This window comes from Phyllostomus hastatus, unplaced genomic scaffold (genome assembly GCF_019186645.2).
Source record: "Phyllostomus hastatus isolate PE091 unplaced genomic scaffold, TTU_PhHast_1.1 phas_contig_150, whole genome shotgun sequence".
Lineage (NCBI taxonomy): Eukaryota > Metazoa > Chordata > Mammalia > Chiroptera > Phyllostomidae > Phyllostomus > Phyllostomus hastatus.
The window spans coordinates 4525405-4540185 of NW_025333611.1; the positions used below are offsets into that span (position 1 = coordinate 4525405).

The window sequence follows — 14781 nt, forward strand, 5'->3', positions numbered from 1 at the left end:
AAGACTGCTGGGCCTTGCCCCCAGAGACCCCAGGAGAGGCCCGCGTGTATGCATGGCCGGCCAATTCCCAGGTGCTGCTGCTGCTCGTCACCCAGGACCCCGTTCTGAGAGCCCTGGGACCAGAGAGAACAGTGACGTGGAGGCGCGCTCGAGACGCTGGTGCAGGCAGTGAGGGCTGGCGAGGTGCAATGACATCAGTGAGATGGAACAGTAGCCCACAACGGCTCTATCCCGGAGGAACCACGTGTCCGAGACAAGCCGGGGGCGGCCTGGATGCTGGGGTGAGGGAAAAACGGAAATCAAACAGGACACGCGGAGATCTCCGGCTTGACAGTGGCGGAAACTGCAAGGGGACCGCCTGAGGCAGAGCAAATTTGGAGACAAGGGCTGAGACATGCTACCTTCGAGACCTCTGCAACCTCGAACGGCCATGTCAAACTGGCAGGCGGGGCCTTCATGAGGACAGAGGCCCTACCCCTTCCTCTCCATCATAACCCCAGATCTGACCGAGGGCCCCCAGGCCCCTAACACGGATTCAGAAAACCAGCATTCACGGTTGAAGAATAAACGGAGGCTGAGGAACCGAGAGCACCAAAAGCACTGAGTAGGACTCTGCCGCCACGTTTGAGGAGGCTGCACCCTGGGCCAGCTCTGCCAAGAACTGCATCGCTTCCCACCCTCGCCCTGGGCGAGGAGGCAGGAGGTTAGGGGGAGAACAAAAGACAGGCGTGAGCACCCCAGCCCACGGCAGGGCTCCCCCATTGGCCGTCAGCGGTGTCCCCCTCGGGCCTCTCTGGGGTGGGTCCTGAGATGGAAAGGTTAAACCCTCAGCTTCATGAGGGTGCAGGCCAGAGGGATCTGGTTAACTTGGGCTTTTTTAATAAAACAAATCATGTTAAAATCAAGCTGTGCATCTAGAGGAAACGAGAAGGGGGGATGGGGAAACAGGGAGAGAAGAAACAGGACAGACAAGAAAAGCGGCTTCCCAAAGACCACCGACCCTCCAAGGGCAGAAGGGGCCAGTCTCCGGAACTTGACCTCCCAGGCCGACCAACTTCGACCGGGGGTCCTCACCACATCTGGAGCGGGGCCCGATGGACCCTCAGCCTCCCCACTTACCAACTGGTACATTAAAAGGCTGTAATTCCAGCCAGGGGTTCTGGTGACATCATAAACCACAGAACCGCAAGCTCAAGTCACCAGAAGCCCCACGATGGAATTACACCCTTTTTTCCTAATCCAGGCGGCTCTGGTCACTGCCAGTTTTTCATGACAGAATAGAAGTGAACAACATTTTAACCATTTGTGTGTGGCCTTTCCCATCCAACCGTGGCGCCCCCGTCCTCTGGCCTCTCTCCTCCTCTCTCGCCCCACGGTACGCCTTCCCGCCAAGGGGTCCCCTTCTGGGACGTCCCCCGGTGTGCTTGGCCGAGGCCCCTTCAGGCTGCTCCTCTCCCCACCAGCTCTCCTGCTCCGCTGTCTCTGCTTATGAGCCAGCAGAGCCCTGGCCTCTACGTTAAATCTGCTTTGCAAGAGAATCCCGGTCTCTTCCGGGTCTCAGGCAAGGGCCTGAAGAACAGACCCCACTGTGTGTCTGAAACGCATTCCCAAAAGCGGCAGGAAAATGCAGTCACGTTTTAAATGCATCAGGGACGTTCAGAGCCTAACGAGGCATCTCTCTGAAAGCAAAGCAAATGATCGCTTCCAAGAGCCTCTTGTTTTGGGCTCCTAACCTTCGTAAGGTTTTGTTTATGAAAATCACTTCACCTTTAACCCTGCTTAAGCCTGCAGTCGGCATTTAAGTTCCTACAGGAATCACACCAGTGGGGGAAAAGCCACAGTGATAGTAAGAATAAAAACAGCGACTAGTTGATGAGTGTCCCCCGTGTCTCCGATACTCGTGTTCTTCTTCATCGCTCTCACCGAGATGTTCTTTCCCTCATTTTACGGACGAGGCTCAGAGACGTAGACTCCTTTGCCCCAAGTCCTACACTACGAAGTCCTTGGATTTGACCCCAATCTTTGTGACTCAAAAGGCGATAGATACAGGCTCGCTCCGTGTCCCTCCAAATAAAGTACTTGGAGAAGAAGTGTTGCATGTGACTCCGAAACGACTTGAATGATTGATCTTCAAGTAACGCGATTTTTTAAGTTTCAGAAGTGATGAAAATCCTACACTATTTTAGGGTACGAGAAGAGTCAAAAACACATTCCAGTGTTCTGTGTACGACAAAAGCATAATAAATTATTTCAGAAGGACAGTGATTTCCCCAAACAAACCAAAACACAACTTGAAGTCCACATGGATATAATTTGGCAGAAACGAGGTGAACCAGTGACTCTTCTTCCGAAGCCTCATGCACACAAAAGCAAAGGAAGCTGCCATCTTAAGAAATGAACTGGTGTTTTGTGGATGACCAAAAAAATTTGAAATAAAATACAAAACATAAAAAATTAAACACCTATTCCCTTAGGACCCCCTAAATCTCGTAACGTGCAGTCACAGAGCCAGACAAGAACACGACAGGCAACTTACTGGGTCACACTCTATCGGGACAAGCAGCTAAGCGCGACGCCACACACTATGGCAACTACAATCGCCAGGGGCAACCTCCCGGCTGGGCGCTGTCCAGCTACTCTCGCGAGAGGCAGTTTCCCCTCGAGGCAGGAGAAGCGGCCACCCTCGCGAGAGGCAGCCGCTATCGCGAGAGGCAGCAGTAGGGATGGAGAGTGTCGCAACAGGCGTCTGCACCGCTATTCCCAGGATACAGAATACTAGTGAGAGGGGAGGTACAATATGTTCTCCAACGGGAAGAGCGTAACTGGTTTCTCTTTCTGTTGGTTTGTTTTGTTCACTGGATTCCACGTGCGAGGGAGGTCGGGGGGGTGCTTGCATTTCTCTGGGCTGGCGTATTTCGCTTGGCCTGCTGACCGCCAGGTCCGTCCACGCAGGGGGTGGGATTTCCTCCCTCTGCACGAGTGGTGTTCCCTCGTGTAAGTGGACCTAACTGGTTTATAACCCAACATGGGTTTATTTGTGTTATATTTACACACAGCAAAACGTTTGTAAAAAGTGCAGAACACATTAAACAGTCCCCCTAAAACCTGGAGGAGTTAGAAGCAGAGTCAGAAGCATCTAATCCAACTGGTAGAGGCCAAGGAGCCCCTGCCCCAGGCACACCCTGATGGGGGGGGGGGGGACACGGGGCCTGCGTGGGAGCTGCTGCAGGGGTGGGCACCTACTACCCCCATGGGGCCACCCCTCATGCACCCAGCCCACTCCGGGTGTGGAGAGCCCTATTATGAGGAGGACCTTTATTTTATTGAGACCAAAATATCATTCCCTATAATTACAACTTTTGGTTTATGATTTGCCTTAACATGCCTGTGTCTAACCATAAATGTATACGTTCAGCTGGTCCTTACTTGGCCAAGAATAAGGCCCTGAGGGACCCAAAAACCAGACTGGGCAATTTTCATGATAAACGCATAGACTGAGTATGGTCTTACGGCATCAAGTCTCAGTGAGACTTGGTGGGGGAGGAGTTGGGGGGATGGAGGATGTATCTCCTCTAGTAGGTATGCTGCTTCGGAGCCAGCAGGCAGCAGAGGGACTTGAACCCCAGGACAGGCCAAAAGAGCATTAGGTGGGCCGTCCCCACTTTCACTGGGTCTCTCCCAGCCGGTTGTCCTGGGCATCAGAAACTGTGTGCTGTGCCAGAAATGAGGAAGTTGACAATCTGGGCCCACCCTGTCTTTACTTGGGAAGACTGTTTGAACTCTTCCTACCATAGTTTCCTCATCTGTCAAATTGGGTTTATTACGCCTCGCCTTTCCACTTTGTAGGACTGCGTTAAGAATCAGATGGGATAATGAACGCGAATCGTAGCAGGGATGAAGAGCTCTGGGCATAAATACCAAGGAAAGGAACTGTCTCCGCTTCTGTTTTACTTTCCAGCCTTTAGTTGTCTTTGCATTGTGTGAAAACTTATTTATACTTGTTTATACATGTTAAGGTAACTTAATATCCTTTTTGAAATATGGTATGGAGTAAATATAAACGTATATGAACTTTTTTTAAAGATGGCCACTTCCAAGACTTTACATGTGCAAGTCTGACTGCCCAGACTCTGTAGTGGTATGTGGTGTGAACCCTGGGCACCCGGGGGATGCCCAGGTGGGAGAGGTCAGGTGCCTGGGCCACTGGCTGGAAAGTCTCTTAATGGCTTGAGGGAGATGAGCTGCAGAGTCGATGCTCCAGGGGTTAATGACTTCAGGGCTTTGTAAAATACGATGATGTTACAGCTGCACAGAAGGCTCCAGGTTGAGCACTTCCTACAGACCGAGACACATATTTGGCATCCTTTCCGAATGCTCTCTGCAGACACTCGTGAGAACGGCAGTCCTGGAGAAAAGTTGGGCTGGAGTAGAAAAAAGCACAGGTTTCCTCATCAGAAAGTGCATCTCCGCCTCCCGCAGCACGTGCCGGTGGCTTAATGCGTGAGGCAGCGACCTAATTCTCTTCCCCTCGCACTGGGCACAGGACACGCCATCTCCTCAGAGGGGACAGTGGGGAAACTCCGTCGGTGTTCATTAGGTCACATGACAGAGTGAAAGGGAATGCTGCAGCGAGCAAGCAGGCGTCTCGCTGCTTCTCCAGCTTCAAAACCTCCTAGTGATGGAGGACAATTCATTCATTCCCAGCAACAAACATTTACTTACCAGATTAATCCCCTATCATTGTACTGCATGACGGAAAATCGGCCTCATCTTCTGACTGTGGGAAGACAATGGATTTGGGAACATCTTGTGGGTTTTCCTCACAGACTGAACATCCCAGACCTCACAAGGGGTGCTCATGTGCATGGACTGGCCGCCCAGCCAGCTTTGACCAACGAGACAGAAAGCCCCAAACCTTCATGACTTGCACCCAAGGGCTCCCGTGAGGCAGTGGTTAAGAGTACAGGCTGTGACCCTGGCTGGGGGCACAGTTGGTCAAAGCATCATCCTGGGCGCCAGATGGCCGGGGGTGGATCCCAGTCAGGGCAAGTACAGGAGGCGGCCAAAGGATGTTTCTCTCCCACGTCCATGTCCGGCGTTCTTGTACTCGCTCTCCCTCTCTCTCTAAAATGTTCACTGTCGAATGGGCCCGGTGAGCAGACAGCCAGGCGTTCTCCCCACCGACACGCTCGGTGCCCTTGGCTTTGCCCCCAGGCTATTTTTGGCCCAGGTGAGACCTGCTCTCTTTAAGGACTTGGCTCAAATGTCACCCAAATCTCCAAAAGTGGGGTGAGTCATTCTGGCCTTTCTTGGGGTATCTGGCTCATACTAGGAGCTTCCCCACCCATCTTTGCCCCACCCACCGCCCCCACCCAGCACTACACCCAACACAGACTTTTAGCTGGGTACCTGCTGGCTGAGTGCGTCCGCACTCGAATGACGGGACTTAAGTCTGTACCTAAGAACCTCACCATCCTTGAGACCCCGCTGCAGAGCTCCCTGAAGTGTGTACATGGGCTGTCTGTCTGCAGGGAGAGGCATCTGTCTGGAAATACCAGGCCTACCCAGAGCCTGAACCGTGCGGCTAATGTCCTCATTCTCCCAGTCACTGCGTGTGCGTGTGTGCATGCACGTGTGCACGCAGAGCGCCAGAGCTCTCTGTTAAAGGTCCTAGAACTGAAATTCAAAGTCCCAAATGAGAGCAGTGCTGTTCACAACACCCCTTTGCTGGTTCCCATTTTCAGCTGCTCCATTAGAGACAGTGTCTTCCTGAGTCCTCGACGGCGGGTGACGACGGTTTCATGAGGTGATGCCCCCAGAGATGTCCACGTCCTGACCCCCAATACCTGTGACTGAGTCACATGACACAGCCAAAGGGATTTGCGGGCATGAGTAAGGGTCTGCAGCTGGGGAAGATTATGCTGGATTTTCCAGATGGGCCTGATAAAAACCCAAAGGCCCTCATTAGAGGGAACCGGGGGGGGGGGGGTCGGAGGCAGCGGGAGCAGAGGGCGGAGCGACAGGCAGGCCCCTGAATCTCACTGCCTGCACGCCACACTCTCTGCCGGTCCCCCAGGGGAATCTTGGAGGTCCCTCTGACGCAATGCCACTTCACTGGAAGCAGACTGCCGAGTGGCGCTGACTGTCACCCAGAGAGACAGGAAGCCGAGCATCCCCGGACACCGACAGGAGGACACGACAGGAGAGGGCTGCTCAAATCACAGGCAGGGCGATGGCGGAAAGGGCCCGGCCTGAGTCTACCTGCCGGTCGAGGAAAAGGAACAGTCAGCTGGGACAGTGCTTCAGGGAGCGTTCCAAAAAAGAAGGAGCTAGACACCAGAATGTGGTGTCCTGACACATTCTTGTCAATGTCAGTTCTCTTTATGATGAGACTTCTGGATATATCTGGTACTGCTCTCTTATGATTTCGTGTTTCAAAACACTGACACCCCCAAAATCAACATTTGACTCTCACTGTGCCTGTACCAAGAGTTGGCGCACAGCTGCCACTACAAATTAAATCTGGTTGAGTGTGTGGTGAGATTTTCCCGAAGAAATGGGGCGAAGGGTGATCTCCCGGAGGCCTCGCCTGGCCTAAAAGTCCCCAACCCTCTTGAGATGCACCAGAACTCACAGAGGGGCCTGTCTCTGCTGAGTGATATCTGTTCGTGGCTTTGCCCAGTTTTCTTTTTTCTTTTCTTACCGATTCCTAGGTGTTCTTTCTATATTCTTGGTGTTACCCCTTTGTCGTGTGTATCGTGAATGTCTTCTCCTAGTCAGTGATCTGCGGGTGACATCTCTCAATGAACAAAGCTCAGGCCAAGGGTTTTTTGTTTGCATGCTCACTTTAGATTCAACAAGAAACTTCGGCCCCCCCTTGGAAGCAGATTCTGTGGTTCAAAATCAAACTGCTTTCCTTCAAGTCTGTGCAAGATGCTGATAAATGTTTACTCGTCTTCCGTTCAACACTCCTAATCAACACCAGGGAATAACCCAGCCTCTGGGTTTTCCAGGGGGGACCAGACCAGATGTGTTCAACAGACTAGTATTTCCTTTACATGATACGGTTTGTCTAAAAATTGGTAACTCCTGTTGCTTTAAGTTCCTTGTCTGGGAATTACAAAACACTCTGCTTGCTTCACACTGAAAAATCAGGTAGGTTAACCATTTCCTTGAAAGGTACCTACAAAAAATTGATCTTGTCTTTAGTTTCCAGTGTAGAAAAGAACATTTATCTTTATGAAAATCCTATAACTACATGGGATTTTATTCACCACCATGCACTCAAAAATTATTTTTCCATCTACAAGAAAAACAAAAGTAAAGCTTTACCTCTTACCATATAAAACCATTCCCCAAAGAGCAACATACTAAATGTAAAAATAAAGCAATATCAAAGAACATTTTTTTCATAAAGCCTGTGAAGACCTTCCTAGTAAACGGGCATGAGAGTTAGAAACCCTCAAAGAAAGAGGAGGCCGGTGCAACAACATAAGCTTTTTCATGGTTTTAGGGGGCAAGCTTCCTAACCAACCCACTTCAAAGTGAATAAGCAACAAGGAATAATAAGCGAATAAGCACCGAAACCCAAAGAAGGAGGCTCCCGGCTCGGCTAACTCGGTTTTCGTCACGTGACTACAACCCGGGCTCTCCCTTTTCCCCTGAGATCCTCCTTTCCGACTTTGGCCTCGGGCTGGTCCCGGGATGCTGCAGCTGCTGTGCCACGTCCTTCCTCAACGGCGTGCAGAGGCGAAAGCAGCAAGGACAGCGCTCCTCGGGTCCCTTTTTCAGAGTAGGAGCCCATCCCGCCACCTCCCCTTCTCAGAATCCCCAGAAGCCTTCGTCCTCAGGAAGTGTGCACACCCCTACCCGTCACTGGCCATAACCCCATCACACCTGTGCCTCGGGCACAGAACTAGTAGGTGCAGGGGAACAGCCGAGGATGGCTGGATCTGATCAAAATACACCGTCGAGGAAGGAGCCCATCTCCTCCCTCTGAAGCCCATAGCTGCCCCTATTAGCAAGAAAGAAGAGGAGCCCTAGCCAGGTGGCTCGGTTGGTTAGAGAATCATCCCATACACTGAGAGGTCGTAGGTTCGATCCCCAGTCAAGCTGCATATGGGAGGCAACTGATAGATATCTCTCTCACATGGATGTTTCTCTCCCTCTCTCTTTCTCCCTTCCTCTCTCTCTAAAATCAATAAACGTATCCTTGGATGAGGATTAAAAAAAAAGAAAGAAGGGGAATGGCCATTGGGTAAACAACCCACAGTACCCACCATGGACAATATAAAATCTCTTCCTCGGAGCAAATAATTACTAAGTTTAAAATGCATGCCAAGTTGCCTTCTAGATGCTCATGGTCCAAGGCAAAAGTTGGCGAACCTGTTCTGTAGGAGGCGAGATGATAACTAGTTTAGGCTTGAAAGGACGTTTGTTCCTGCACAACCCCTCCGCCTTTGTGGCTCCCAAGCAGCCACAGAAAGAACATAAACAAATGCTTGTGGCTGTGTGCCAATAAAACTTTATTTACAAGAACAGGTGGAGGGCCAGATCTGGCCCCAGGGCTGCAGGTTTTGAACCCCTTATTGAGTGGAAAGATAAGCATGTAAACCAAAATCTCACACTGGCCTGCAGAAAGGTTTTTGTTTGGCAAACGCCAGGTTGAAGCAAGACATTCGCTTCCCAGGTGACCACAGTCTGCACTCCTCCCCGCTGTCTCTCACCACGCCACTTTCTACACCTGCGGCCAGGATTCCCGAGCAAAGGTAAAGGCAGTTTCACCCACTTGCTTATTTATGGCATCCTTTGAGACAAAGTATTTGCTATATAAATGTCACTAATGCCACGCAGCGAAACCGTTTGTTCCTCTGTGACCCTTGGTTTACAGGGGACCACAGACACACTCATACAGTTTGACCACAGTGTTCCGGCGTCTCCAGGTACGCAATCCGAGGAGCCCCGTGGTGAACCCTTCCCGGAGTGACAGACAGCCCAGAGTGGGCCCAGGATGAGCCCCGCGGTAACCCGATCTCTGCATTCTGCTGACAAGCCGCGCTCCATGGGTTATGAGCTCAGTGGAATCCCTCAGTAGAATTATACCCTTTCACTGAGTCCCGAACCATACATTATCGTGAGTACGAAACCAGTTCCAATGGTCCGTCTCCTCCGCGCTGACATGGGACAAGGCCTTCGGCAATTACCCTTCTCTTCAAAGAATGTGTTTTCTTTGGCACCAAGACCTGCTGGGCCCGGCCTGGTGCACGCCCTCTCCAAGCCGAAGGGCCCGGCTCACACTGGTGTCGGGGGGCGTTGGGACAAGGACCTGTGGGAAGCCAAATGTCTCCCTTTCCATAAAGAAAGGACTCGCAAGAAGCACGGATAGTGTGGGCTCCGCTTCAGAGGGGTGGTTGCGCCCCTGAGAAAGAGCGGCAGCCCTGTCACCTGACGTCTTCAGGTGACGTCAAGCACCTACCCAAGAAGCATGCTCTGCCCCACCTTGAGCCAGAGGCTCTCCGGCAGCGGAGCCTCCGTCAGTGATTCTAATTAAGGAAACGCGCGGTTCGTTTCAATCCGTTCGCCGTCTGCTCAGCATCTGCTGCGTCAGACGCTGTGCGGGGTACTGTGGGTACACTGGAGAGCAGCGCGGACCCGAACCTGGCCGTTCGTGCAGTGTGGGGGGTCAGGAGTCAGGAATAAACAGGCCACCCCCTCCGTGATAGGGGAGTAAGCCATCATGACCGACAGGGAGAGAACAGACAGGGTGCTGTGTGTATGAGTTTCCAGCAGCTGCTGTAACGAGTCGGGTGGCTCAAACAAGAGATTTACTCTCTCCCAGTTCTGGAGGCTGAAGTTCAATATCAGGGAGTGGGCAGAGCCTCGCTCCTCCCGAGGCTCCAGGGGAAAGCCCTTCCTTGTCCCCCACAACTTCCATGGCCCCAGGCGTTCCTGGGCTGGTGGCTGCCTCCGCCTTCAGGGGGCCTTCTCCCCATGTGTTTCCGCTCTGTTTCTTACACAGACATTGGTCACTGGACTTGGGGTCCAGCCAGATAACCCAGGAGGACCCCATTTGGAGAGCTTAACTTGACTCTGCAAAGACCCCTTTTCAAAATAAGGTCATGCTCCCGAGTTTCAGGACATATCTTTTGGGGACCACCGTTCAAACTGCTGCGCTGTGAGAGGTGATAACGGGGTGAGAGGTGAGCCTACTTTAGCTCAGAGGAGACCTCTGAGGAGGTGAGAGTTTAGCCAGGACTCGAAGGCTGAGGGGAGCCCACCACGCAGAAGGCAGGGAAAGGTGGATAGGGAGAAGCCGACAGTTTGCACGGGGCCCGGGGACAGCCGGGCGCTCGGGACTCCGGAAAGAGAAGGCCGGCGTGGCCAGGGCACAGTGCGTGAGCGGGCCTGAGACAGCCCAGGGGTGGGTGGGCGGGAGCTTATCCTGGAGCCGGTTGGGAACCGGGATCTCACTCCCAGTGCAAGGAAACGCCACCGAAAAGTCTTAAACATAAGAATAACAAGACTGACCCTGACCAGTGTGACTCAGTGGACTGGGCATCATCCCACAAACCGAAAGGTCACCGGTTCGATTCCTGGTCAGGACTCATGCCTGGGTTGGGGGCCAGGTCCCCGGTTATGGGTGCACAGGAGGCCAAGGTTCAACGTTTCTCTCGCACGTAAATTTTCTCTCCCTCTCTTCCTCCCTCCTTTCTCTCTAAAAAAAAAAATAATAATAAATAAATCTTTTTAAAAAACAATTACCAAAAAAGAACAGCATGATTAATTTGACAATTTAGCTTGAAGATATTTTCAACTAGCCTAGCTGGCCTCAGTTTAAATTGGGAGTTATTGTTTGTACTGTAGCCTTAGCAATAACAAACGCTTAGCATTTTATCATTCACACCACTGCAGGCGTTAACTTGTTGAACTAACAAACGCATACAACCCAAATGCAAACCAGGCACCCCGGGTCCGGGTCCGGGGTCCCTCTGATGTCCCAGTTTGGGAAGTGCGTCCAGGAGATCACAGATAATTCAGAGCTTCCAGGAGATCACAGATAATTCAGAGCGATTCCCATAATTCAGAGCGATTCCCGTCTTTAGCAGCATCTCTCCTGGAACATGGAAGGGAGCCGACTCACAAGCCGAACCAGCACTCAGCCCCCTGCCCCCCGTTCTCTGCCCATAGTTCCCCTTCTCTGCTCCCCCACAGTGGCCCTCACCCCCAGCTTCCCAACAGCCGCCATCCTCATGCCCGGCCTCGACGAACGCCCCAGCAAACTCTCCCCCAAAGCCCTAGCCTACCCCCCTTCCTGACCCTAGCGGACACACTCACAGTCGCCGTTCACAGAGAGGAGGCAAGGCCTGGGCAGCCAGATACCGAATGCAGCACCCTCCACACAGTGAGAGAGACGGCACAGACAGGCGGGGGCGCAGGGAGGCCGCCGTGAGATGCGGGCACCGGTGTGTCGGCGTCTGGGTGGGTGATGGGGGCAGGAGTGAGAGACAATTTTTATGTCTTCCCTGATTTCTTTTCATGCACACATGTTTAATTCTTTTTGTTTGTTTGTTTGTTGGTTGGTTTGGGGGTTTTTTTGTGCACATTCCCAGAAGTACCGCGAGACCGGGTCGATGTGCGACTGGACGGAGCAAGCTCCTGTTCCATCCCGCAGCTCCAGAAGTCTGTCGAATATAACATCCTTGGACAGAGGACGTATCAGATAGTAAACCGGTGAGAACAGATACTACAGTCGACCTTAGCCAAAAGGCCGAGAAGCAATGCATTTTTTAAATCTTTAATTCTAACTTCCACAAGGCAGACACTGCAGCTCCTGCCCCTCGCCTCCCCTCCGCCGTAGAGCAGCCTCCTGGCGCAGAGGCGAGGCGGAGCCTGCCCGAGACCCTGAGTCCGCACTCACGCCCGAGCAGTCTTCCTGCATCGCCCCGCAGTCTCTCAGCTGCAACTGTCTGGTCCTAATTAAGCTTTGGCGACATCTGACATGGGTGATTGGCGACATTTTTCCATCCATTCATCACTCCTAAAAATGGACTCGTTCCTGCTAACGAGAAATCAAGAGACTGAGTCAGCGGGAGCATAGGTCGTGGGGGAAGTGGGAATCCTAGGGGACAGGGGGCGGGGTGCACAGGGAAAAGGAGGAGCGGCTGCCACGCTGGGGACCCTACCCCCAACGGCCGCTGGCATGGACAGCAAGGTCCCCTTCTACCGGAAGCATGGTCTGTCCGTGAGACGTGATTCTAACAGACAGAGGGAAGCCAGGGGGAAGAGGGAAGGGAGGGGGGGCTCTCTCTCCAGGACAAGCTTGGAGAGAGCAAGAGTTTGTGTATCTCATCACGGACCGCTGGCTCCAAAGGGGCAGGAACTGTGTTTAATTCAGTGCTGGACTTCCCGCCTCCCCTCCAGCTTCCAGCTCCAGGCTCCCGGCCTAGCACCCAGCATTCTGTGAAGCTGGTGGGCTGGTGGGTCGCGCACGCGCCTGAAATCTCTGCCGAGAGCCCTAGGTCCCCTTCCCAGGTGCTGCTCCTCTGAGACTTGACAAAGCTGCAGGCACACGTGCCCCGCCCCCCGAGGCCAGCCCTCCGGCTTCCCGGACGGAGGGCGATGAACGACTCCTTAGCATCTCAGTGCGGCACCTAAAACATAGATGTTTGGTCTTTGTCCTGCGTTGATGGCACGGAGATCCTAACACCCTTGACATATCTGAGTGACGGGGATGTCACTATTCATACCTGAGTTTATGCTAATGAGGGGACCCTTGGCAAGCCCCTAGGTGGGTTCAGGATGGGAGCCAGATGCCAAAGAAATCCCCCGTCCCGACCTGCACAGCCCCGACCTCTGGAGAGGGGAGAGGGGCCAGAGATGGAGCTCAGCCACTGACGGCCCATAATTTCATGAACCACGCCTATTTTGACAGAAACTCCGAAACCCGAGGCTGGGGCAGTTTTCAGGCTGGTGAACACACGGGGGTGCCGGGAGGGTGGCACCCAGAGGGGGCAAGGAAGCTCTGCTCCGCCCCCAGCCGTGACCTGTGCATGTCCTCCATCTGGCTGGTCCTGCGCCATCGCCTCTGCAATAAATAAAACTGTAGTTGTCCACACAGCACATCCTGAGTTTCATGAGTCATTCCAGTGAATTATCAAACCTGAGAAGGGTGGGGTCATGGGAACCCCCAAACTTGTAGTTGGCCAGGCAGAACGTAGGTACCTTGGGGACCCCATCCACGACTGGTCTCTCTGGTCTCTGGCCGTCGTGTGAGACCAAGCCCTCCCCTGTGGGGTCCACGCTAACTCCGGGCAGTGAGTGTCAGAAGTGAACTGAAGTGTAGGACACCTGGTTGGTGCCGAGGGTGGAAGAACTGCATGCTGGGAACACAGAACGCACACAGACCCCAGGGTGCTCATATCCGTGGAGAGGGGCACAGCCAGGCTGCCCATCAAGAATCCTATGGGTTAGAGCTTTCTCCTTTCAAGCATGTGTGGTCACTTTCATTTTACCCTTCCTAACGGTTTGCAAAGTTTAGCTAAGTCCCTCCTCCAGCACAAACACGCTTCAATCACCTCTGTGAGGTGCCCTAGGGCGCATGTTGCCCCTGAGAAAATTCTGATGCCGGGGGAGGCCCTTGCCCCCTTTGGTTGACATCCAAAATGTTACCATAAGTGTAAATGGTACCAAAGATGCAATTCCCACTGCACTGTAAATGTTGACATTATATATAATGTGTGTGTGTATATATATACTTAGATATATATAAAACTGTTCCATCACTCTTTTCAATGTTTCCCATGGAATCTAAAAACCATGGTAATTTGATACCCGCCATCAGCTATTTTTGAAAATGCATGAACAAACTCTTCTCTGTAAGTCAGGAAAGTTAACCTTTCTCCTTCTTCTACCTTGAAATCTCATTGGCTTTTTCTTGCAGAGTTTTCCTGTAACACAATCTTTATGATAGCAAGTATTCTATTCATTGCCCTCTCCTAATCCTGTGCAGAAAATGTATGTAAACTGAAATTCTCGTCTCCTTTTTAATTTCTGCAACCATCAGCCTCTGAGGGCTTCAATTCGCCCATGTTCTAAGTATTTTAAAATAAATTTGCACTGCTTCTGAAATAAGGGGGAAATCAAAGTAATTATGTTTAACGTGAGGGCTTTTAATAAATTAAGATGTCCGGAATTCTAACCAAAAGTATTTTTGTGCCTAATCCTACATTAGCGAGGGTTGCTAAGGAACCCTGTGAGGCAAATGAGGAGTGATCCCAAGTGTAGCTCTGCAGAGGCTGAAGACAGAGGCAGGCAGGTGGACGGAGGAAGGAAGCGTGAGTTCTGGGCCTCACCTGGCTCGCTCCTTCTCCTCCCGCTCAGTGGAAAAGAAGGACAGTCTACCCCCGCAAAGCACAAACACTTGGGTCGTTGAGTGCAAGAGGGAAAAGCCCACGGCAGCCTCACCTCTCAGGATAAGCCAGGAGGAAACGAGTAACCGTCAGTATCGATCAGATACTCACTATGCGCCAGGCCCGGGGCTCAGTGCTATTTTCATCCCCATTTTATAGACACAGAAACTGAGGCACAAAGAGTTAGGTGATCACCCCGAACCACACAGCCAAGAAGCATCAGGGTTGAAACTCGGAGCCCAAGGAGCCTGGTTCCCGAGGCCGCAAGATGGCACCACGTCCAGAGGAGGTGAGCGAGAGCCCCCCGTTCTGCTCCTCACCGAAAGTGAGGCTCGGGGGGCTGAGGGGTGGGGGTGGGGCAGGAAAGGGTGAA

At 52.4% G+C, this 14781-nt stretch overlaps 1 non-coding gene across 1 annotated transcript; it reads right to left on the bottom strand.

The window, feature by feature from the left end:
* Nucleotides 1-11590: 11590 nt before the first annotated feature.
* LOC123813271 lies at nt 11591-11779 on the bottom strand. The gene has a single exon (XR_006784710.1). It is a non-coding gene; the product is annotated as a U2 spliceosomal RNA (small nuclear RNA).
* Nucleotides 11780-14781: the final 3002 nt, after the last annotated feature.